Source organism: Vicia villosa, linkage group LG3, assembly GCF_029867415.1.
Source record: "Vicia villosa cultivar HV-30 ecotype Madison, WI linkage group LG3, Vvil1.0, whole genome shotgun sequence".
In the NCBI taxonomy this organism is placed as follows: Eukaryota; Viridiplantae; Streptophyta; class Magnoliopsida; order Fabales; family Fabaceae; genus Vicia; species Vicia villosa.
This window is the reverse complement of record NC_081182.1, coordinates 182,004,477-182,030,316: the sequence shown is the minus strand read 5'-3', so window position 1 is coordinate 182,030,316 and position 25,840 is coordinate 182,004,477.

Sequence of the window (25,840 nt, the reverse complement as noted above, 5' to 3'; positions counted from 1 at the left end):
TAAGACATAAATGCAAATGATGCATGATATGCAATGCACATGGTTTATATTTTCAATTGTTTTCAAGGAACTTTAAGACATTAATTGTAAACATCACAAAGATAACACAATCAACATATAAGTGAAAAACTCTCTTATTATTAATAGAGGAAGGATTACAAAGTTTGAAGTACAACACTTCAAAGAATCCTAAACAAACTAAAAGAGAAACGAGAAAGCTAGCAAAGAATCCTAAAGTACAACCACACGAAATCATCAATGATCAATGAAGTCGCAATCGATTGTTTATTTATCCCACAAGATGTGAAAGTAAAACATTGAGTAAGACCTAAAGGGGAAAACAAACAAAGGTCTTACGACCAAGAGAAAGGGTAAGGGAGTCGTTTACGCAAGGGGAAGGGATTAGCACCCCTCACGTTCGTCGTACTCGACGGGATCAAGTCTTGTTTGTTCTAATCTAAGGGTGTTATCTAAAATCTAGAACCTAATGCTAAAGGGAAATGCATGAGAAAGGAAGAAAATAAAATGTCGGGAAAAGAAGGAAATATTTACAAAGTTGTGCTAGTTCAGGCCCCGCGACCTAATGCCTACGTATCCCTTTTAAGGAATCAGAGCAGTCGTAGTTTGACTTACAAGTTTTGATTTGTTTTGTGTTTTTTAAATGAACCATGTTAAACGTCGCATTCCACTGCTGCTTGACCTTTGGATACTTAAACAATTGTCGTGGAAAGGAATTAACATGTTCTTAAAGAGAAAAGAAAAATTGATTTGGTTGGTATTTTTTGATGTAGATAGTTGTGAACTAGATCCCAATGCAAGGATGCTCACCTTTCTCTACTTTTTAATGTTTGAAATTTATTACGTATTTTATGTGTTTTTGTTGGGTATTTTTTAGGGGGAAAATGTAGATAGTTGTGAACTAGATCCCAATGCAAGGATGTTCACCTTTCTCTACTTTTTAATGTTGGAAATTTATTAAGTATTTTAAAGGTTGAAAAGAAAAAGAAAACTAAATATAAGATGAATGGGGGAATTCTAAATGCTAAAATTGCTATGTTAATTCTATCTGATACTTTTGGGATTTTTAATAAGAAAATCTAAAACTAAATCTAAAATAAAAGCATGTTTTGGTATTTTTGTTATGAAATAAATAAGAAATCAGAAATGATAAACACATGTTTAAGTTAAAATAGAAAACTAAATATAAATGGGCTAAAAGAAACAAAAAGGAGGGGTGTGAATAAGAAGGGGCGCTGCAGAAGTAAAGAAATCACTGGGCTCTGACAATCAGCCCAACAACAATGGCCAAGGGGAGGTGTAATGTTAGCAGTTTGGTGATTGAGTAAAACGAGTGGGCTCCATGATTGCTGGCCCTAAACAGATTGAGTTCTATCCTAAAGTGGTGAAACGTTGAATCATAAGGTGATGAGCAAGCAAACATAATTGGGCTTTTAACATTACTGAGCTTAAATTAACTTAAAGCAAAATATAAAACCTAAAAGAAAGCAAGCTTATCCGCCTCCTTCCCCTGTTTTAATCTTTTCCTACATCTCAAACTCACTCACCTCTAACTCGGTTTCTCTCTCCCAAACATCATCATCTTTCACGTCCTCAATTCTTTCCAGAAAAATGTTGCCACTCTTCCATTTCAAATTCCCAGCAACAAATACACATCCTTCAATCTATCATCTCTTCTTAGTCCGCCCTCTGTTCCCTCTTATACTCTCTGTTGTTCCTCTACCGAAATACCAACAACAAAGATTCACTCAACACAAATAACAACAACAAAACACGGTTCAGGTAATAACAAGAATCAGTTCGGAGGTAAACAACCACAACGATCTAATGATATTTGAAAGGCAAGATGGAAAGGCAATATACAAATTCGGCTTACAAGAATGCAAAGTAAGATGTGGTTACCAATCGGAAAGTTATTAGAGTAACGAAATCCACGAAGCTGCTCCGCTGATGCGTTTGATTGTGCTAAAGCGATCTATTCTCTTCTCTGGTTTCATCGATTTGGCGTTGATGTTATTGAATTTTTGTTTCAGTTACGAGATGATGATGCTGATGATGGATGAAGTTGGTGCAGAACATGTGATGTAATGATACGAAAGCAAATGGCAGATTCGTTACAAAAGGTGAGTCGTGATGATGTAGAGTTGAAGGTGCAGAGTTATGGTTGTAGTGTTGAAGTGTGGATTACGGATCGATATTGTTTGAAAATTGATGAGATGAAATTATTGGTGGAACGTGAGTTTAATTGAAGGTAATGGTGTGGCTAGTACCAATGAGATAAAAAAATTGTTGGAAATTGTTGTGGTAACAGGTGAAATTGAATTTCAATTCAGAATATTAACATGGAAGTTTGAGGAAGATGGAACAATAATTGATACATCCACCCTTCTTCAGAGTTCGTAATGAATGGAATGGTACGTATCTCCAAGCAAAGTATGTATAGGATTTCCAATCATGAATATCCGAATGGAATTAACATCAACAAAGTTGTTAATGTTAGGAAAGAGCACCAAACCATAGATGAGCAAAGCAATAATAGTCTCAAAAGCAATCATACTTCCTTTACTAGCCAGCATAAAAGCTTTCCCTATCAAGAACTTAAGAAGTCAGACCCACAAAACCTCCTTTGTCAATAAAGTTAGCCTTCACATCTAATATCTTCAAATGAAGAAGCTCTGGTATAGCATCAACCTTAGGAACTTTCTCTAATCCACTGGAAGGTATCTTATTTGTAACCGGTAGACCAAAAAAATAGGAATACTCCTCCAAATTACACACAAGCGGATAAACTAGAAAAGTGAAACAATTATAGAGAGGATCATAAAATTGCACAAGCATCTCAAGAACTCCCTTCTCAACCTTAGTCCTCAATATAAATAACAGCTTTCCATAACGATTCTTGAAGTTGTCAGGATTAGGTACCAATGATGCTAGTTCTTTCAACTCTTTCATATTAGAATCTCTGAAACTGTACTTCTTGATACTCCTCTTTTGGTCCATAGTACCTGTGATGTTTAAAAAGAAGAATCTCTAAGTCCCTTGAAAACCAATGACAAAAGCTTTTTCACGGATGCATGAATGCATGGTTTATGCATCAATCACAATCAGGATCATACAATATCACACAAGATCACTAAAATCACACAAGATCACGCAATCAAAGGTTCGATGTCACGAGCATGGAGCCATGGGTCTACCCAACCATAAGGTTTGTTCTTGGGAATTTTGTACTTCTATCACGGGTTCTACAAAATTCCCAGGGTCTGCAATCTTCTTTTGGATACTACCGGCTCACGTAATTGCTTGTGGATGCCAATAGTATTCTCAAGAAAACTACGCCTGAGTGTAGCATTGCATGAAAACTAGTCCAAGTTTGCACTTGAACGGTTTCTGCGCTACGTCCGAAAAGGCTAAGATAGATTAAAGGGATTCTAGGCCATTCAGCTTCTACAGACACTCAAAATTGAAAGTAATAGCGTTCTTACGATAGCTCGTAACAAAAAGTACTACCTTCTATGAGGCCTCCACTGATTGGGGTTCCACCATATGTTGCTCATGTTTAGGACTGCTCTAGATATGCAACTATGGGTCATACCACCTCATATCTCATTGTGCTCACAAATCTGGGTTAAGACTTATCTCATCATAGTGGAACCACCAAGCACCAAAAGAAAAAAGAAACAAACAAAGCACACAATAAGAAATAACAAACAATAGTATACAAAGATAAACAAAATTAGGCTTAACATGCATAGAGGAAGATCCCCAGTGAAGTCGCCAATTTTTTGTAGCGGGGAAAATTTGAGATCAAAGCCATTGATTGACTTGACTCATATTTAGTGAAAGTTGTCATCGCGCTTTATTGTTTCCAGAGGAAATGGGAAAAGAGCGAAATAAACCCAAAAGAAGTTTTTAAATCAAAAATAACAAAAAGTAGAGATTTTAGGTATGAATGTTAATTATACAAGGGGAAGGTGTTAGCACCCCTCATATCTATGGTATTCCACAGGAACCATTTTGAAATTATGTGCGTTAAAATATATTGTGTGCAAAAAAGGGTTTGTTTTTAAAATGATGTTCGGCAAGACATAACGTCTTGTGCCTACATACATCCTCAGTGCAATGGAGAAATCAGAGCAAATGTAGTTCCACTTGAAAGGGAAACAAAAGATTTTAAACGGAATAAACACTTTATCATCATAGTAGAGAAAACTCATCCAACCATACTTGAACATGAGAACAGATTGATCTTTTGCATCGCAGATAAAAGAAGGGCTCCAACTTGGATAAATCAACAAGTATGCCACTATCTCTTTCAAATGGAAAAGGATCATTCATATCAATCAATATCAAGGGGTTAGGGGATTATAACTTAATCATAACAATTAGTCATGTCTAAACTTTTGAAATAAGAGCCATTAAGGGAAAAAGATTTTAAAAGAAAGTTTATAAAAGAAGTTTGCAATCATAAGAAGATTTTGAAAATCAAAGAAGATGGGAGGAGATGAAGGGACTATCCTAAAACATAAAGTAAAAAGCTAAGGACAAGAACATTCTAACCAAACAAGAAGCCAACACTTGACATTAAATATTGAATGTAGATTTACCATCCTCTAGACTTAAACCATAACCAAGCAAGCAGAATACCAACTATAGGATTCAGATGAACTTAGCATCTTCATCTATAACTTGCAAAAAGCCTTGGAAATACACCATGAGAACTTGAGGCAAAAATTGGGCAGAGTAATAGTTGTGTTCAGATGAATTCCTTATCACAATGCCTTGAAATTAACCATCAAGGAATTTTAAAGAATCACCTACATACACAAAGAGAAATAACCCAATCCCTTGGACTAAACTCCAAGGACTTCCAGATAAACAAACACAATACAATCAAAGTATCAAGAAATCAGATGAAAATCCAAAGTGCTAGGGTCAAGATCCTAGTTCTAAGTCCATAGGTCCATCTTCCAAGCTTAGGGTAAGGTAGATAAAGTCCAAGTCCATATTAAGTCTTTTATAGTTCAAGTTGATTATTAGTGTTTTTAGGCACAAGGTAAAAGTATGGTCCAAGTGGACAAAAGGAAAAGTGCATAAACATAAATATGATTGTTAATACTATGAATTATGTGATTGGCATTTATGTTTGGCTAAAATATAGTAGCAGTAACACGTAATAGGATGTATAGAACTTGCAAATATAAACAAGTACAAATCAGGTACAACAACAAGATGTCCTTGCCTGGGTTTGTTTGTTTCTAGAATTAAGTAGCTAGTTTGTAAGGTTTTACTCCAAGAGGAGGTGCTGGTCCTGCAAGAGTCGTGTGAATTTACAGTGTCTGATGATGCCAGATGTAAGGATGAGTTGGAAATACAACATGTGATACTTTGAAAATATTGCACATGTGATGAGTTAGTCAAATCTCCTAAGTCCTACTGTAAGAGTATCTTGAAGTTGGGTGCATTGGTTAGGCCAGGTAGCTGGTATGTCATTGTTGAGTGAACCACTCAATAAGTAAGAGACTCTGGTTCTGGATTATTTTCCCAAGGATATGAGTGTATTCACTAGTTGTGGTTCTTCATTGTAAGCATGTGATGAGATACATGTGGATTTTATTTTGTGTTGAAGTGGTTACGAGCAGCAGGAGTACTGTGTCTATGTCAAGGGGGGGTATTTTGTATCTTCTTTATCATGTACTCCAAACGTAATCCTCATGGGGTCATTGTTAGAAGGAGTGTGTCACAGAAGGATCAGATCTAGTGTACTGCAGTTGTGCTGGTTTTTAGAAGATGTCACACCAGATGTTCTAACATGGTTCCGCCCTATTATCTTTTTCTCAATGTTTGACTTTGCCTTATTATGGTAAAAAAGGGGAGAAAGAAATCTAGGGTGTTGTAGCAGCTGTATGGTGTTGGTTTATGTCTAGTTTTTTATGGGTTTTTATTATGCTTTGCTGATAATTATGTGTTAATGTTTTAATGCTTAGATGTATAGTTTTAGCCAAAATAAACCAAAGGGGGAGATTGTTAATGCTCTAAAGTATGTGATTGGCATTTATGTTTGGATAAAATATAGTAGCAGTAACATGTAATAGGATGTATAGAAATTGCAAATATAAACAAGTACAACAGCAAGATGTCCTATGGAATGTTGAGACATGTTCTGTGACAACATGTCTTATGCGATGTCATATGCAAAAACTCATGACATCGTGCCTACTGAGCTGGAATATGAAAGATACAGTATGTACTCAACAAATGCAGAATATTCTATGGAATATTATGCAATCCTATGTGGCGCAGGTTTAAAGGTCAAGAGAATCAAGTCAGAATATTGAAGATTATGCAGTTTCTAATTATGGAGATAATTTAGGAAACTTATGATTGAAGACCTTTCTTTTAGCAGAAGTTTTCTGGTGATTTGTAACAGCAAATAAGGCTATGATTGAAGGCCCAAGTCCAGTTGGGAATAGGTTATAAATATGAAGCTTTGTAACCTAGTTTGGCGAGCAAGTCGGGTATTGAAAATATGTAGAATTCTAGGGTTTGTCAAGATGAACCACTCGGGTTGTGAGATGGTCATCATGTTCTCCTCGAAGCCTTTAGGTAAGATAGAGTATTGTTCTTGGAGGAAGCTTTGAAGCAACTCCAAGTTGTATTCTTAGTTATGATTAAGGTTGTAAACATGATGTTTAAACTTTAGGTCTTAAGCTAGGTATTGTCATTGAAGTATGTCTTCTATTAGTTTCAGAATTGTGTTGATTCAATCACTGTCTGTGGTTGATGAGGGATTGAGGAGGGCCTCATGTCTAGGTGAGTCTTAGATAGAAATCTAACTTAGGTAGTGATTAAGTGAGAAGTTGTAAACGGGGGAGTTTAGCTTTGAATTGATACTATCATAGAGGATTTATCCCTGGCTTGGTATGCCTCCAGATGTAGGTTGTTTGACCGAACTGGGTGAACAATTCATTGTGTTATTTATTTTCTGCACTGGTTTATTAATCTGGTATAAGATGTCGTAACGTCCAATACGACATCAAGGAATACTTCCAGAGCTTGTGCTTTTACAGCACCAACCCAGATCAAAACCTGTTTTTGATAATTGTGTTATCATTATACATAAATGGTTCCAGTATTCTTATTATCTTCTAGCATACCAGTGTTGAACCAAAATTGAAATTTTTTTCAGTGCTGATTTTAAATACTATATGTCTGGCCATGTGTGTGTTCTGTCAGACCTGATGTCGCATCAGATGTTGAGACATCAGGATTATGCTATACCATAATTTCAATGATAATGAATGATAGATGATAATATAAAGCATAAAGCATAAAAATAAAGAAGATAATAAAAAAAATATAAAGTACAAGTTAGATGTTATAAGTTAATTGTTAGAAATTAATAGTAAGTAGTTAACTTGAATGATCAATAATGGATGACCAATGAACTTAGGTCAAATTTTATGAAAACTATTTAGAAGATTGATAGAATCAAAGCCTCTACACAACAAGCCTTCAAAGTTTTTGAACCAATTGTCAAGTAGTCAACCATCTGTGGGCTTGTAAACATAAGTTTAGGCCACGAATGATCATTTTCTGATACGGGACAAAGAAAAAGAAAGGGGAAGAAGTGAATTAGAACCATAATGTCGAGAAGAATTTCTTTTGATTTTTATGGGATTTATCTTGATGATTCATCAGAGGATTGATAGAATCAAAACCTCTATACAATGAATTCAAACAAAACTTACACCCATTAATCAAAGAAAAATAGATGGAAGAAAACTCAAACTATCATTAATATCATTCATCTAATATTATGGATTTGGTTCTTTTCAACTTATCAACATCCTAGATCCAATGATATTAATGAAGCCAAGTCAAGGTATCACAAAATATTCACAATATCAGAACCAAATCATAAGTAACCAAAAACTTTAATTAAAACAAATAAAAAGAAATAAAAATAGTCAAAATGTAAGAAATTATTGATGAAATACTCAAGGGGTATCAAAACACCAAATAAATTTCTCACAAGACCAAAATAAAATCAGGAAAACTATGTATGATTTTTAGAAAAAGGTTTCAAGATTTTCAGAAACTTAAAACTATTTAAAAATGACCAAAATGATTAATCAATTGGAAATTTGTGATGAAATACATAAGTGATATCATAACATCAAACAAAAATCCCAAAAAATTAGCCATAGGTCAAACACAAGTTAACAAGTGTTGGCAATTTTTTTTTAATTTTTGAAAGTCAAAAAACAATTTTAAACCAATTAAAGTAAAGCTAATAATGCAAAAATCAATAAAAATAGTAAAAACAAAAATAAAAAAATATAGAAAAAATAGAAATCAGAAAGAGAAAAATAAAAGATAATTTTAGCAAAAACAATGGTATTTTTTGGAATTAAAATGAAAGAGATATTAATTTTTGAAGTTTAATCAAATAAACAAAAAGTAAAAGAAAATAAAATATGTGGACCATTGGATAATGTCAAAACGCGTTAGTAAACAAATTCAAGAGATCTGGCGTGTTGTGCATATCATGAACTCTCTCAAATAATACACTGAAGCACTTTTAAAAAATGTTTGAAAAGTACGTGTGGCATTTTGTCATTGGTTGAAGACGATTCATTGTCACTGAATTACTCTGAAATGGCATCCCTCAAATGGTAAAATCATAGGTTTAAACCTATTTCATTCTCTTCGTCTCATCAAGACGATTCAATTGGTACCTTCGCGAAGCATTTATTTAAAACGTAGCTTAGATGTTTTGGAAAAAACCAGAAGAAAATTTGAAAAGGGATTTGAAAATAAACAAGCATAACTCACTTCCAGTTGAAAATAAACTATACCACGAGCATCAGAGTGATGAGAGTTACATTGTAGCCACAAATTTGAAATGAATTGATGAAGGAATCTATCTTTAAAAATTCAACTTGGAAGCTCTGAAAATGGAGTTCGTGTGCTTGATTCAGGGAGAGTTAAGGCTTGATTCTTGCTCGGTTAGCTTCAGGAAGTAACAAGGAAGTTAACTCAGCAAATAATTTTGAATGAATTCAAAGGAAATAATGAATTCGAATCTCAATTTCAATTAAGGGTAGTGTGAGTTGTAGTAGAGGTTTTTTGGCTCTCTAAGCTAGGGAAATGAGAGGAGAATGATCCTCTATTTATAGTTGAGCTCATGGTGTGTTCATACATGTGAAATGATGAAGAATTCCTTGAAATCGTGTGAAGTTGCAAGCATGAGAAGTGTGACTTGTATATCATCCAAAACGCATCCAAAACTCAAGTTTTAATGCACTAAACAACCTCTGGGAAGTTGCTAATCATATTTAGATGCAAAAATGCGTGCCACATTGGATTAAATTTGAGTAACTTGGAGATTTGCAAAATTGATTGTGAGCTTACTTCAGCTTCAATGTACCAACTTCAAATTCATGGGGCAACTTGTATAGGAAGCTTTATGATGCAATCTTGGTATCTTTGAAAAGAGGAACTTGCAAGATTTACAATGTGGTGAGAAAGGTAGAATTTGGTGATTAAGGATTTAGCTTCAATGAATGATCAGTAGATTAAGGATTACCCTCAAAACCCTAATTTTAGGAGAGGTGTGGATGCACTTAATTCAACACCTACCTTGCATCAAAAAAACATTGGAAGACAAAGACATATTTTTGTATCTTGGTTAGTTTAATACATATACAAACTAAAATATAGGAGCTTGATGGTCCCTCCTAAAGATAAAGGTAAGCACAACATCAAAAGAACAACTCTCAAGATTGTGATCTTGATTAATTATTAGAATGCAAATGAATGGATAATATTAGGGTCAAAATTTGAGGTATGACACTTACTGTTCGAATCTCACTGGGTTTGTGTTTAACTTGATGGTTTTCGTGTAACTTTGAAATATTTTTTTACTGCATTTTACATCTTAATGTTTTGGTTTTTTGGATATTTTTCTGGGCTGCATATTATAGTTTATGTTTTAGAATGTATAGTTAATGTCGTCATAAATAGAATTTAAGTTTATTGTTCGCAATGCTTCTGTTATATGGTTATCCTTGATGTTTTTAGTTGTTTTAGGTTTATTTGTTAGAGCAATGTAGGATGCTATGTTAGAACATGGACACTAGGGTTGAAAGGTTACAAAGGAACCTTTTATCCAAAAGGAAGTTGTCTTTTATCTGTACAAGAATTATATCTCAATGCGTTAAGGAAAATAGGGTTATTAGCCGAGACGAGAAAACAGAACCAGATGTCTACTTATATTCACTTCTATCTTATCTTATGTTGAGATTGTAATTTCTTGTGTCGAAGCAGGTTGTGTCAAAATAGTTTAGCCTAGTGTGTGTTGAAATGTCAAAGGAGTTGCCTCGACGGGTATTTACACTTAGGATTAATTTGTAGTGTTAGATGAATTAGATATATTGGGCTTTTATATTTTGGGCTTTGGCTTAGGCAGCAAGCAAGCTCAATAGATGGAGTATCCCCTATTTTCAAAAGTACTTGTATTCACATATATTTGCTGTTGCAAAGTGAATAAGATTTTTCCACAGTTTGCGGACAGAGAGAAACTTTGCAGAAAATATTCTTCTTCCTTATTTTAATTTTGTTCAAACCCTAAAACACCTTTCTTCCAACATTTTCTTTCTTCCTTCTTTCATTTCCATTGTGAATTGTGTAGCGATAAGGAATTACTCAAAGTTTTGGGTTTAATTCCAACAACTTATAACTCAATTCAAAACCCTAGCTTCTACCCTTACGGACATTGCCTAGCATTGAGAGATTTATTAATACTTATAGGATGGAGTGCCCTGCTACAATTAACCATCTTTTTCTATTTGGTGTGCCTGCTACGGTGGAGCATTAAGCCATTGCGGAGGGAGGCACATCCACCTCGGCTGCAATTATGGCTGAATGTGTTCAAAATTTTATATCAATGGATTCCTTGAAATTTAACATAGTGGTTGTGGATTAGGTGCATGTAAGTCAAGTAGGATTATTAAACAGTTTACTAAGTTGTTAAACAATTTCATGTAAGTTTCTTATTATGATTGCAAACCAATATTTGATTATTAAATAGTTTCATGTAAGTTATTACTATGATTGCAGGCCGATTTTACAAAAAAACTAACTAATGAAGACATCTCACTTGGTCCATGGTTCATCGGTCTTGAAGTCAAGCATGTTGATGACTGCAGTATGTATATAATCACGAAATATGTAACCAACAAACACTCCTGAAAGATGATTAGAACTTAATGTTTTGTAGACCGAAAGTGGAAAAGGCAAGTAGGTTGATAGACAAAGCTAGGTTAAATTCTAGATCTAAGTTGCATAAAAAGAAATAGACATAAAAAAACAACTTTGAACTTTCTTAGCTTCATTCAAAACAAAGTTACAATACAAATACTAGGGTTATGCCAACATAATGGGCTGTGACCCAAGATAATAAAAACAGAATGCTATAATAAAAAGTTACTAACAGCACCTATTAATAATAAAAATCTTTTAAAAGGACTGATATTTTCTTTTCTCTATTGGGCCTACCCAACTTCTTATCAATACTCATAGGCCCAATAAGAACCTTGTCCTCAAGGTTCATTGAAGAGGAAATAATTGGGATTGGGCTTTGGCTGGAAACATGTGGGATTGGGCCGGGTACAGCAATAGAAGAAGTAGGGTTGGTGAGATAACGCGGTGGCCACGTGGCAGGCAGAGAAGCAGCCGCGGTTTGAGAAGTGGAATACAGCTGTGTTGGGGAAGGAAAAGAGACGTTAGGGCCAGCTGTATCCAGAAGGGCATTGGGAACCGCTGCTTTATTTGTTGTGTCACGTGAATAAGTGTCTAGAGCCTTGTGAGAAATTGAAAAATTAGACACAGTGGGCCCCTTTCGTACTTGAAACGTGTGAGGTACAACATATAAAGTACAAGACTTGGAACCCATTAGATTCTCAAATCTATTCTCTCTCTCGGTCTAAAACCCATTCTCTCCTTCCTCAAAAAAAAATTCTCCGCCATTTTTCTCAAACACTTTTTCTCTGCTTGTTGCATGCAGTTGTCTCTGAACCAAGGATGCCTCATTCTTCAAGGTTTGAAAGTTGCAATCTTGTGGTGAGGCTTCTATCTGTTGTTGTATGTTTTCCGACTTTGTTAAGAGATCCGACATTAACTCACTCTTACTCTGTTTCAGGTCACACTTTGGATCTATTGGAAGTGACGAACCGGAGTCCATACCGTTATGAAGCGGCGGAGAATAACCAGGATGGAGAGGTTTGAAGTCATGCACCGGGTTTTTACCGTAGTATGGTCGGAGTAAAGAAACATGGAAGACCGGGTGAACTTTAGAGGAAGACGGCAGATCAAGCATGTAGGCAACCTGACCAATACGCTTGATGACGATCAAGGGGCCAAAGAATCGAGAAGCAAGCTTCTGAGATGTGCGTTTTTGAACTGTTTGTTGCCGATACGACTGGAGCTTAAGCAGAACGTGGTCTCCGATCTGAAAGGTGAAATCCATCCTTTTTAAGTTTGCTTGCTTTTCCATCTGGATCCTGCTTCTCTTTAGATTCTCGTTTAACATCTGGAAAATGGTTTGTCTCTTTTGCAAGATGTCCTCAAGGAGGCTGTCTGATGTAGATCCGTTGATGTAGTCTGACACCAAGGGTGGATCACGACCGTAAAGGGCCCGGAAAGGAGTCATTTGAATGGCGGAGTGGTACGAAGTGTTATACCAATATTCAGCAAGATGAAGAAATTTGTACCACTGACGTGGTTGGGAATTGATCTATTAATAACCTCTGTTTGTCCATCCGTTTCGGGATGGTACGCTGTACTGTACTTTAACTTCGTTCCTTGTTCTTTGAAAAAGGATTTCCAAAAGGTGCTAAGGAACAGAGGGTCCCGATCTGAAACAATGGACTTTGGTTGACCGTGGAGGCGTGCGATTTTAACTGCAAAACGCTTAGCAAGATCTTGTGCGGTGAACTGAGAGGGCATAGAAATAAAATGGGCAGATTTTGTGAGACGGTCACATATAACCCAGATCGTAGTGTGACCAAAGGAGTTCGGCAAATGAGTTATGAAGTCCATCGAGATGTCCTCCCACACTTGTTTTGGGACAGGTAACAGTTGCAATAATCCCTTCTTCTTTTGAGTTAGATATTTGTTGTGTTGGCACTCACTGCACTGTTTAACCAGGGTTTTGGTTTCCTCATAGATACCTGGCCAACAGAAAGATGTGGAGATTCCGGCTAGTGTTGCCTTCAGTCCTGAGTGTTCTGCAGTAGGTGTAGCGTGGAACTCTGTTAGAATGTTGTGACGAAGGTGTTCTAAGTCAGGTATGAAGATCTTTTCTTTGTGTAGAAGTAATCCATTAGAGAACTTGTAATCTGTCTTATTGTTGCTTGTAAGTGTAGTGACCATATCCTGTCCTGCTTTATCTTTTTCATAGAAAATACGCAAGGTTGAGAGGAGATATGGAATAGGGGAAGAGATTGCCATCAGCGTAGCTTCAGTGTCTATATACTTTCGATTCAATGCGTCTGCAACCAAGTTTGATTTGCCAGGTTTGTAAAAAATCTCAAAGTTAAACCCTTGAAATTTTGCTGCCCATTTCTGTTGCTCTGGTGTTTGAATTTTCTGGAGCAACAGATTACGTAAACTCTTTTGATCTGTGTATATGTGAAAATGCTTTCCAATTAAGTATTGACGCCACTTTTTCACTGCTTCTGTAACAGCGAACATTTCACGGACGTAGACTGAAGCGGCTTGCATTCGAGGGCACATTTTCTTGCTGAAGAAAGCAATTGGATGGCCATCTTGGGAAAGAACAGCTCCAACAGCAACTCCTGAGGTGTCTGTCTCTGCTATAAATTTCTTTGTAAAATTAGGTAGACTCAAGACCGGTATGTCGGTCATCTTCTTCTGTAAATTTGTAAAGGCTGCGGCATGCTCTGTACCCCAAACATAATTAGTGGAACGCAAAAGATCGGTGAGAGGAGCGGCGAGTGAGGCATATTGATGAACAAAACGATGATAGAAACCAGTTAGGCCCAAAAATCCGCGGAGTGCCGTGAGTGATCGTGGTTGAGGCCAATCCAAAATGGCTTTCATCTTTTCTGGGTCAGGGGCAACAGTGCCATGAGAAATCAGATGTCTTAGGTAATGAACCTTATCCACTGCAAAAACACACTTAGATAATTTCACAACATAGGCATTAGACTTTAATAGTTCAAAAATAACCTGCAAATGTGTTAGATGCTCATTGAAATTAGCACTGTAAATAAGAATATTATCAAAAAAGACTAAAACGAATTTGCGTAAATGGGGCTGCAAAAGATCATTCATCGCGGATTGAAATGTAGAGGGGGCGTTAGTCAGCCCAAAGGGCATAACTAAAAATTCATAGTGACCTTCGAAAGTTCTAAAAGCTGTCTTATGTGTATCTTCTGATGCCACTCGGATTTGGTGATAACCGGAGCATAAGTCTAACTTGGTAAAAACCTTGGCTGAGCCAAGTTCATCTAACAATTCATCAATGGTGGGTATGGGAAAACAGTCCTTTATGGTAACAGCGTTAAGGGCACGATAGTCAACACAAAATCTCCATGTTCCATATTTTTTTTAACTAATAGAACTGGTGAATAAAATGGGCTATGACTGGGTACAATGATACCATCTTTTAACATGTCTTCAATGATTGCTGTCATAGCGTTCTTTTGGGAGTAGGGGTAACGGTAAGGTTTCACGTTAATGGGTGAAGTGTTTGGTAGTAGGTTGATATGGTGATCATGGGGTCTAGGGGGTGAAAACCATTATTTGGTTTAAAAATGGTGGGGTACTGGTGTATTAGGTCAGATAGCCTTTGTGGTGTGTTTGGTGGTAAGTCTGCCAAAGTTAAGGAAGGATTAGAAAGAGTGGTATCATGAGATATTTTTGGTTGGAAAATCATAAGATGAAGGGAAGCTATGGAATCTGTGTGGACAAGATGTTTTAGCTGGTGAAAAATGGTTTGGGTGGGTTGGGAGGTAGCATCACCTTGCAAGGTCACAGAAGTATCATTATACTTGAAAGAAATTGATGGGACAGAAAAATCAGCTTTGATGGTTCCTAAGGTCCGAAGCCAGACCATGCCCAATACAACGTCAGCACCTTCTATAGGCAACAAGTAGAATGGGAGGGTAAAAGGTTTATCTTGTAGGATAATTTTAACATCATTGAAGATCCCTTCACATTGTAAGTGTGATCCATTGCCAACCATAACAGAAAACTGGGGAATAGGTGTAGTTGTCAAATTAAGATGGTGGGCAATCCTTGGCTGTAAAATATTGTGTGTGCTGCCTGTATCCACTAGCACCATGACACTTAAGCCTCCAATAGATCCTTTAAATTTGAGAGTTTGGGGGGAGAAAGATCCTGTTAGGGCTTGGGGAGATAATTGGAAATAAGTATCCCCCAATTCTGTTTGAACTGTGGGTTCAGGGAGAACCTCATCAATTTGCACATCCACGATTTCTTCATCTGCCAACAGAATTAGAAAACGTCCCGCAGAACATTTATGACCCGGAATAAACTTTTCATCACAATTAAAACATAAACCTTGAGCTCCCCGCTCTTGTATTTGGGATTGGGATAAACGTTTGATGGGGAGACGTTGCTGGCTGTTGGGTAAAGCAGTTGTGGGGCTGGAGGCGGACTGAATTATAGGGTTAAGGGGCTGAGATTGGACCTTTGGTTGGGTTGAAAAAATTGAATTTGGCTTTTGATATTGGGAATTGTATGGTTTTGAAAATTTGGGTTTAGAATCTTTCAATTTAGCTTCAATTAATTTAGCTAAACCAATTGCTTGTGGAAACGTGGTAGGTTTGTGGATTGCAATTTCATTACGAATTTCTTGGGATAAACCAGAAATAAAGCAATTTAAGATTGCGTCGGGTGGTAAACCAATAACTTGATTTCCTAGTTGTTCAAATTTGGATTGATATGCAGCAACAGTACCCACTTGCTTTAGCTTAAATAATTCTGCCTGATGGTTTTCAAAAGTAGAGGGACCAAATCGTAGTTCTAATGCCCTTTTAAAAGAGTACCAATCGGTTAAAAACTGGTTTTGGTGCATTCACTTAAACCAACCCAATGCATCACCCTTCATATAAAAAGATATTAAAGATAAACGATTTTCTGGGGGCATATTGTAAAAACTGAAAAATTGTTCAGATTGAAAGAGTCATTCTAAGGGCTGTGTACCGTCAAAAAGAGATGATTCCAATTTTGGGGTTCGGAATGGGGGTATATTTTGTAGTTGTGGGTAGGGGGGTTGCTGGTTGAAAGGGGGGTAAAAATTCTGGGCAGAAAAATTGTGGGGTGGGTTTTGAGAGTAAGAGGGAAAAGGTGGAGGTGGTGGTGCGGCTGTGAAAAAGGGGGGTATGGTGACGGTGGTCGTGTTGGGGGCTGGGGAATATGTGGCTGTATAATGAAGTGGGGAATGTAATGGTGTGGAAATAAAAGGGGCTGTAGTAGTAGTCATAGGAGAGGAAGAGAGGTGGTGAGTAATACCTGAAACACTTCCTGCAGAATGAGAGGGAGTAAGCTGTTGTTGCTGTTCTTTTTGGACAGCAAGCTTGTTTAGGATGGTCATGACCGAATCATGTCGAAAATTAGCGAGTTTCTTCTCTTTCTCAAAGAGGTTATGTATTTCCCCCATTTGTTGTTCGAGTTCTGCTGCAAAATGGTGGAATCTTTCATCAATTTGCTGCTGATTTTCTTGCAAAGCATTATCCAAATGGAGATGGGCTGTTTGGGCAGCTTCTTCAACAATGTCCTTAGATGATGGGTTTGGGGGTTTGGGGGGAGCCATGGGTTCAATGAATTGAAAGCACCAATGATAGAAAAAGCTAGGTTAAATTCTAGATCTAAGTTGCATCAAAAGAAATAGACATAAAAAAACAACTTTGAACTTTCTTAGCTTCATTCAAAACAAAGTTACAATATAAATACTAGGGTTATGCCAACATAATGGGCTAATGGGATGTGACCCAAGATAATAAAAACAGAATGCTATAATAAAAAGTTACTAACAACACCTATTAATAATAAAAATCTTTTAAAAGGACTGATATTTTCTTTTCTCTATTGGGCCTGCCCAACTTCTTATCAGGTAACATATGCAGTGAAAGGGATGGAGCTATTTGGAGTGCTTTATTTTAGAGACGTATAAAATTTCACTGTATGCTCTATGCTGAATCTTGAATGAAAACACCCCTTTTTCATGAGTTTGCATTTATATTAGTGAAACTTATGTTTATTTGCACAAATAGCTTAATTAAGAACTTATTCATTAAGTCATTCTAGAAAGTTGACTCAAGTGTTTATTGATAATGCGCATCAAGGAGCTTATTGGAATAAATTGAAAAATAATGTGCCACGGTAATCTATTTAGTGTATTGTGATATGGATATTTCTTGATGCGGTGTATGTTTCTGTGTTTTGGTATGGCATGTAAAAAATGCATTGTTGAGGATTCCTACATGAACTGGAAAAACATTGTGTCTTTGTTGCACCCCAAAATTTGCCCTCTTTCTCGGTGCTATAAGTTATGAAAGACGTTTATTTCGTCTCTCAAAAATCAGAGAAAATAATAAAGAGTTTCTTATAAGGTGCTTGCGATGGTTAATTCAACTGAGCTTCATTGAATTTCATGTTGAGGAGTTCTTATGTGCTTCGATTCTTATCTTCCTCAAGAATTCCTCAAAGCTTTATTGTTATGTTGGATTGAAGTACAGTGCATGTCATGGCGTGAAAGTTAGACTTGTGGGTTCATTTTGTTCAAGGCGTGCTTATTCTTGCATTTTACTTTTGGCTTGCAATGGGAGTTTGACTTGGCTTGGCGATTGAAGTTAGGGTTACATTTCGAAGAATAAGATGATCATGTGAAGTTTGATTCCATAAATTCAATTTGTGTTCGAGATTAATTAGTTGAATCCAAGATCTTAAATGTTTGATTGGTTAAAGAATTGATTCAAGTTGGAGGATTCATTCATATGGATTATAGCATACAAGTTTCAAGATTATTCAACAATATTCATCATTAAAAGTAATTCCTTACAAGATTCACAAAAGTTCAAATTCAAGTTAAAATATCATTACAAGTTCAAATCCATTACAAGTTCAAATCCATTACATTACATTCAACAAAGCCCAAGTCCACTCCATATTACAAAATCCATAAAATTCTAAAGAAGACTCAAAGTGAACTACAAAAGAAGTGAGCTACAATAAAAGTTCTCAAGTGTAAAATCAACTACACAGCCAAGGAGAATCGAAAATACTACAACAAAAACCAAACTTGCAGCTCTGCTCTTCAAAATACAAAACCGGTTCAAGAAGCTTCACAAGAGCTAAACCTGCATAATCGAACCGAAACAAAAAAACCAGTTCATACACATAACAAAAATGGAGTCAGAAAAAGCCAGCAGGGTGGATAGGAGAAGAAAATCAGAACCAAATTCATAACACAAAAACTCAGATAACAGAAAAAACCGAAAAAACGTAACAAACTCTTTCTCTCGGAATCTTCTTCCCCAATCTTCATCTATCTTCTTGATCATACCAAAAAATCAGAAAAAAGAGAAAAAAAGAAGGGTAACAACCTGTAACCGATTCATCATCTTCAACCTTCTTCACAGATTCTTGAATCCTCCTCAATCCTTAACCTCCATCGTTGAATTTTCATCATCACTTTCTTCACATCTGAGAAAATTGACACAGAAAAATCACCTTCAATCTCCTTCATATTTTCCCTCACCCTATCTGAATCTCGATCCTGAATTCATCACCAATTTCTCCTCAATCATCATCATCTTCATCATTCAATCACCAGATAACAGAAACGGAGAATTGGTAACAAACTTGAGAACCGAACCTTCAATCTTCACCATCGCTCCTTCAATCTTCACCTTCCACAAATCCTCAAGAAAATTGCAAATTCACAGAAGAAGCTCTCCAATCTTCTTCATCATTGATTCAATCGAAACTAGAAAATCAATCTTCAATCTCCACAATTCAGAACGGAATCACACTTTCGCTTCAATCTTCTGCATCTCTATAAACCTGCAATCAAGAAGAACACAGCATTATCATCATTGCGCCACTGCAACAAATCTTCCATGCATAACATCATCACCAACAGCGCTTCACCGATCAGAACAACTCAACAACACTTCTCCGCCACGATTCGACGGCACATATCAAAACACAGTCGAGTTCAGAAAGAAGAAGGACAGAAGGAACAGAGTGCGCGCAAGGTCTCAGAGAACTCACCGCACTGTTGAGATAGTCACCTTCTCCACGACGTCGAAGAAGCATCGAATTCGAATTAAGTTCGAATAGCGAACGAAATCGGAACGTTGAGAACGAGAGCAGATCGGAAGAGATTGAGACGGAGGCCTGCGATCGGAGATTTACGAGATGTGAATCGGAAAGATTGAGAAGAAGAGAGACGATAGAGATTGGGACGATGATGAGATTTGGATGGTGGCGGAAGGATCATTGAAAGGACTCTGTCGCGGATGTTGGTTGATCGATTGAAGCCGAGAGAAATCCGAGAGAGGAGAGGGTGAGACGGTCGTGTTTCTTGGTGGTGAAGGTCGTTAACATCACGGAGGTCTGAGCTTTGACCAGAGATCGGCCGGAGAAAGAAGAATTTCCGCCGCCGTCACCGTTTGTACGTGGAGAAATGGGAACATTGCTTTGAAACGTGAAAGCTACCAAACATGTAACCTAATCCCCTTTCTGTTCTAATTTTGTTTTTAATTCCATTAATTATTATTGATCAGAAATTAATTGATATAAAAATCTGATTAGTTGGAACTAATTGACATTAATTGAAATAATAATAGTCATGTGATTAGAAAGTATGATGTTGAATTGGATCCTTGGGCCTAGACAGTTGCTGCATGCTACACCTCCCTGTGAGCCCGATATACCACTCTTTTTTGGCATGATATAAAACTGTAAAAAACTCTGTTGGGCCAGCCAGCCATTTGGGCCATGCGCCCTTGCTTACTTGGCTATACCACCAACTTCAACTCTGAACCCCCTGTGTACATATATTCACATTAGATTTAATTGTTTTACCTAGTTTGTTTTCTATTCGTCTTTAGTGTAATAAATACATGAAAATCATTGTAGTTTTGTTGAATTTTTGCATGATAAAATCGATAATGAATAAAAATATGTAATCTTTTTAGTTAGAATTAGACTTTGTTTTCTATGTTTGTTTTAAATAATAAAAATATGTACTATTTTCCGTGTTAGATTTAATATTTTGTACATAGTTTTGTTCTATTGTTTTAGATAAAAACACCATGAAAGATAATATTCTTGTTAGATTTTATTCTTAGAATTTAATTAGAATTTTACCTCTATTTTGTTTCATAATCCGATTAAGCGACTTTGTTCGCATTGCCTTGTTATTTCTAACAAGTGTGCTAGCTTGTGCAAGGTACTTTGAGAGAGTTCGATTGGGATTCAATTGCGTTGCGTTCCACTTTATTTGTGGGACACAAACTTATTCTTGATCTCTCATCCATTAAGATGTATTCCTGTATTGTCTGGATTGTATTTCTTGCAGGTTGCTTGTGTGGTTGTGTTTGATACGCACCACATAGCGGTTGTGATTTATTTTCACACCGCGTCGCTTTGACGCTTATGCTGGACTCCTGACTTTGCTGGATGTTAGATTACGTGAAGTTTCTTAGTTCTGCTTGCGTTGATAGCTCACTGCGGAGTTGCTATCCGCTCGGTATCCCCTTTGTCCTTTTTACTCTTTCGCGCACCATATCTTGCCATGAGAAGTAGGGTAGGCATGCAGCATCATATTTGCCATGAGAAGTAGGACCTAGGCATTCATCTGGCCAAGCCCTCGAAAGAGGCTCTGTTTTTGTTTGTTTACTATTTCCTGTCTCTTTCTTTTTACTTTTAGCCTGTCTCGGGTGGCTTTCCCCGTTAGCTAACAGTCTGTGTTGTGCCTGTCTCGGGTGGCTTTCCCCGTTGACAGTAGCTTCGGGTGGCTTTCCCCGTTAGCTAACAGTCTGTGGCGTGTTTATCTCGGGTGGCTTTCCCCGTTGATAGTAGCTTCGGGTGGCTTTCCCCGTTAGCTAAGAGTCTATAGTGTATCTATCTCGGGTGGCTTTCCCCGTTGATAGTAGTTTCGGGTGGCTTTCCCCGTTAGCTAAAGCACTTCCCCTGTCCCCAGGTCACTACTTCGGTAGTTTGCTTGCTTTACGAGCCGAGCTCGTTTGTGTGTTGCATTTGCATTTGATTACTACTTTGGTAGTTTGTTTGTTTCTCGAGCGGAGCTCGACTGTATGCCATATGGTTGTGATGCTTGTTCACTATCTTTGTATCTGCTATGCCTGTTAGTATGATATCTTTGTGATGCTTGTTCACACACCTGCACATGTATGCCTGTTACATGTTGTTTGCGATGCTCGTTCGCATTTTTATTCGTGATACTTGTTCACACTTGCACATGTATGCCTGTTACATGTTGTTTGCGATGCCTGTTCGCATTTTTGTTTGTGATACTTGTTCACACTTGCACATGTATGCCTGTTACATGTTGTTTGCGATGCCTGTTCGCATTATCACCTGTGATACCTGTTCACACACTCACATTCGTGTATACCTGTTACATGTTTGTTTTCTGTTTGCGATGTCTGTTCGCCTGTTCTTATCTGTGATGCCTGTTCACATGCCATGTTTGCTAGGATCTTTGTGATGCTCCTTGTTTGCATGCTCCCTTAGGGTGCTCGGTTCCGTTTCGCTAGGAGACGCGAATCGAGATAGAAACATAAACTTTTGGGCCGAACTACGGCGCTCTAATTTCTCCATTGCACATTGGAGGTACGTAGGCACAGGGTACGGACACCCTAGCGAGCGAACTTTTCTTTTTTTGTTGTTTTGTTCGACCTTTCCTTCTTATCTTGTTTGTCTATTATTTGCATGTTTCCTATTATCTGTATATCTTCCATTGCATGTTTCCCTTAGCACATAGCATGATACACACACACCCTTAGATTAGAAAATTAGCAAGAATGGATCCTGTGGAGTACCACAGACGTGAGGGGTGCTAATACCTTCCCCTCACGTAACAGACACCCTTACCCTTTCTCTGAGACCATTGCTTATTACTTGGTTTTCTTCGATATTTTCCATTCCTTATTGTAGGATAAATAGATGTTCGATGGCGACTTCATTGTTTTGTTTCGATGAATTTTCCAGTTGCTTCAGCTGGCGACTTCACTGGGGAGATAAGTGTCGTTCCTAGTTCTTGCTTGATTTTCTTTTCTGTGGTTGTTTGTGTGTTTACTGCTAGCATCATTTGTATATACTGCTTGCATGCATTTGCATCTATGTGTTTACCGCTTTCCATATTCTGGATATACTGTTGTGCTGTGCTGGTTGTTTTTTCTTGGCGGGCGGGATGTTACTGTGAGGTAAAAGGTCCATTACCTAGACCAAGTATACACTTAGATTAGCGTGGATAGTTATGTTGGCTCTCGTGGCGCCTGGCACGTAGAGATGGCATAGCATACCACAACCAGGAGAGAACTCGGTGAGGCGATCTCTGTCCGGCATGCTTATTGCCAGAGGCAGTCGCTCTCATTGTTTGTTCGAAATTCCTGGCTACCATTAGGGACATCCTGTGTGTGTTTAGGATTCCTACCCGTGAGGTTTGGGATGGGACAGGAAACCTTGGCTCCTACATACCATTTACTTCTTCAGATTCGAGGTTGGACCTTTATTTGGTCTGTTCTCATTGTGCCCGATATTTTGGTATTTTGAAACGACGGCGGAGCTTTGATCCTGTTACTTTTGGTTCTATTCAGACGTGGTACAACAGGAGTGGTTCTATAAGCGGTTAATTGATTCTTGGTATTCTGAAACTACGTCGAACCTTTGAACCTGGGTAGTGTGATTTTGCGGCAGTGCAACTATATTCAGTATTGTAGAGACATTGGTTCCCATTATTTTGCATCATTGCATGTTTACTTTTTGAGAAAATGATGTATAAAAAATAACCAGCATACATGTCCCTTCCATTTTCAACGAATCATATCTTTAAGCCTCGTATCGAGCTTTTCCATCTCTTCCTTGCTAACAAATCAAAACACGAGGATTCCTTGGAAATCGAATGAACATGGCATTGCATTCATATCATGCATCTCATACATTTCATGCATAACAGGTATTCAGGATCGAGGATCTTTTATTCAGACTCAGTATTCTCTCCAAACTCAGAGACTTGACCTGTTCCTATTGTGTGTTCAAGGATTAGTCATGGAACAACTTTGTGTGGAGTTTTGCCAATATGAAAGCTCAGTTGGGGTTGTTTATGAAGACATGCAAGTTGTTACCCATGCTCAAGGATTCCTAGTAATAAAAACTCAAGGAGCATTTTGTGGATCTCTTCCACAATTGTGCGGTTTCTGAAGTTCCTCGTCAGCGACTAATCTCCTTTCTCTTATGAATTCAAGGGGTATGTTCTCGACAGAAGAGGACCGAAAGACGAGTCTATCTGATTCTCATGTCCTATGATCATTTGCTTCCATGCTTACTTTATTTGCAACTGGTTCAACTCCATACGGTGTTGATGTCTACAAAACTCTCTACTTGATGACGATGACACTAGGTGTGAGTTCTATTCTGGGGCACCTGGTCGTGATGTTAGTATCTACAAGTCTTTGAAGTTGCTTGGGGCTCCCGCACGAGGGATAAGCAAGACATTGTCTATCTTGAGCATTGCACCATTTGCATTGTTCGAATCCCTAAATCATTACAAATTCCGCGTGACTTTGCCATAATCTTCTGCCAGTAGTAATCAAAAGTGATCTGCAAGGGCACACCTCTTATTCTCAAGGTTCTGCTTCACATTCCAAGTCACCTCTTCCTGGAGTTTCCTTTTTCGTAGTCTTCGCTTGTCAACGGAGACAGAAAGAGTAAGAGAAACAAGCTGATGAGAATCCTAATGCCTTGTGTCCAGTTACATCCTTGCTTGTTGGAATTTCAGCGGGTTGAGATTCGTGCTTTGGGTGTTTCTCACCACAGATAGCTCTCCTGATTTCGATAATAATACTCTGTGTTTTCCATTCTCGGGGAACCTGATCATAATGTCAAGCCTTACAAGGTGTCGAGGTACAAAGATTCTAGGACTTGCTCGATGCAAAGATGTTTGAGTTTATTCAAAATGGTTTCCACTGGATGATCCCATTTCATCTTCCACAAGTAGAATGTTGTTCTTTCCCGAGGAAGTAACTAATGAGAATCACTTGCTACATGTACTGCCAGAGGCTTTCTTCACAACAACTGTTGTATGTTCCAAGTAACGACCTTCATGGCCAAGCGTCAGAGGTTATTGTTGTTCGCTGATAGTAATAAAAGTTTCCTCCATTCATGATGGTGTTTTCTGTTTCAGCAGCTATATTTAGGACTCCCGATCGAGGGATAAGCTAGACTCCATGTTCTTGAGTTCGCATCATTGGCGGCTCAAATCCCTAAAGCATTCACAAATTCCAATCGCCTTGTTTAGGGCTCCTGACTGAGGGATAAGCAAGACTCCGTGTTCTTGAGTTCGCACCACTGGCACGACTCAAATCCCTAAAAGTTGGACGCTTACAATTTCTGTATGACTTTGTCAGAATTTTCTGCTGGGAAGTAATCTGAAATGTTCTACAGGAACATATGCAACGCTTGGTGTGTTTTCCACTCAGGGGCACTTGGTTATCTGATTGAAGACTGTAAGTCATTCAAACACAAGGTTCAAGACTTGATTGACTCAGAGGCTATCACATTCGAACCTAAAGGCTAGAATTGAAGTTCTCCTTCGACTCAACGGATCTTTTGAAGCAATAAGTCCATACGGAGAGGATCTCCTCAACATTGGCAATTCCTAATTCATCATGCATGTTCATGTTTAAGCTTCCTTGTTTTGTGCAATACTGTTGCATGTAAAACTTGTTTGTTTTTGAACTGTAATCATAATGCATTGGATATGTTTGTCTTGAAAAATCCATTCGCTTTTGCTCTTATATGTTTTTCTATGCTTTTTGTGATACTCAACTCTTGCTACATAAAGTATGATAACTCTGAAGGGAGAATGATGAACATAATACCAAGAACCTCAAATGGTTTGCTTTTGAGTAGAACCCTGTTGATGATGTACAGGCATTGTTTCAAATTCCCAAACACCAGAGATATAAGGGAGTGAAACCCTCGTTAACCCCTTTGAGCCTCGAAGTAGGAGTTTCTTTTCTATACAGAAAAAAATCTTTTTTTAACCAGGGGCAGGGTAGTATTTAGTTAACCTGATTGAGCAATCAAAATTCATCAGGAGCCCACATCTAAGGATACAACAATGTTTATCCTTCAACAGATTGAGGAAAGTCAAATCCACAACGATTATCCCTCACCTCAGGAGGTCGAGACATCAAATTTATCCCTCACATCAGGAGGTCGAGACCAACATCAAAGCCGTTGTGGTTTATCCCTCACATCAAGAGGTCAAAAAATGACGATACCACAATGGTAATTCTTCATCAATCAAGGACTCAGGCAGTCATAATCACTTCCAACAAATCAGAGATTCAGGATCACACGACTTGTTCAAAAAAAAGAAAAGAATGAATAAAAAAAGAAAAAAGCTCGCTAAGTCAACAACTTGAAAATAAGTGACTTAGGCAAAAGTTAGGGCATCCCGCTGGACATCCAAATCAAAATTCAAAAGAATTCGTCCAGGCAAAAGGTAGGGAAA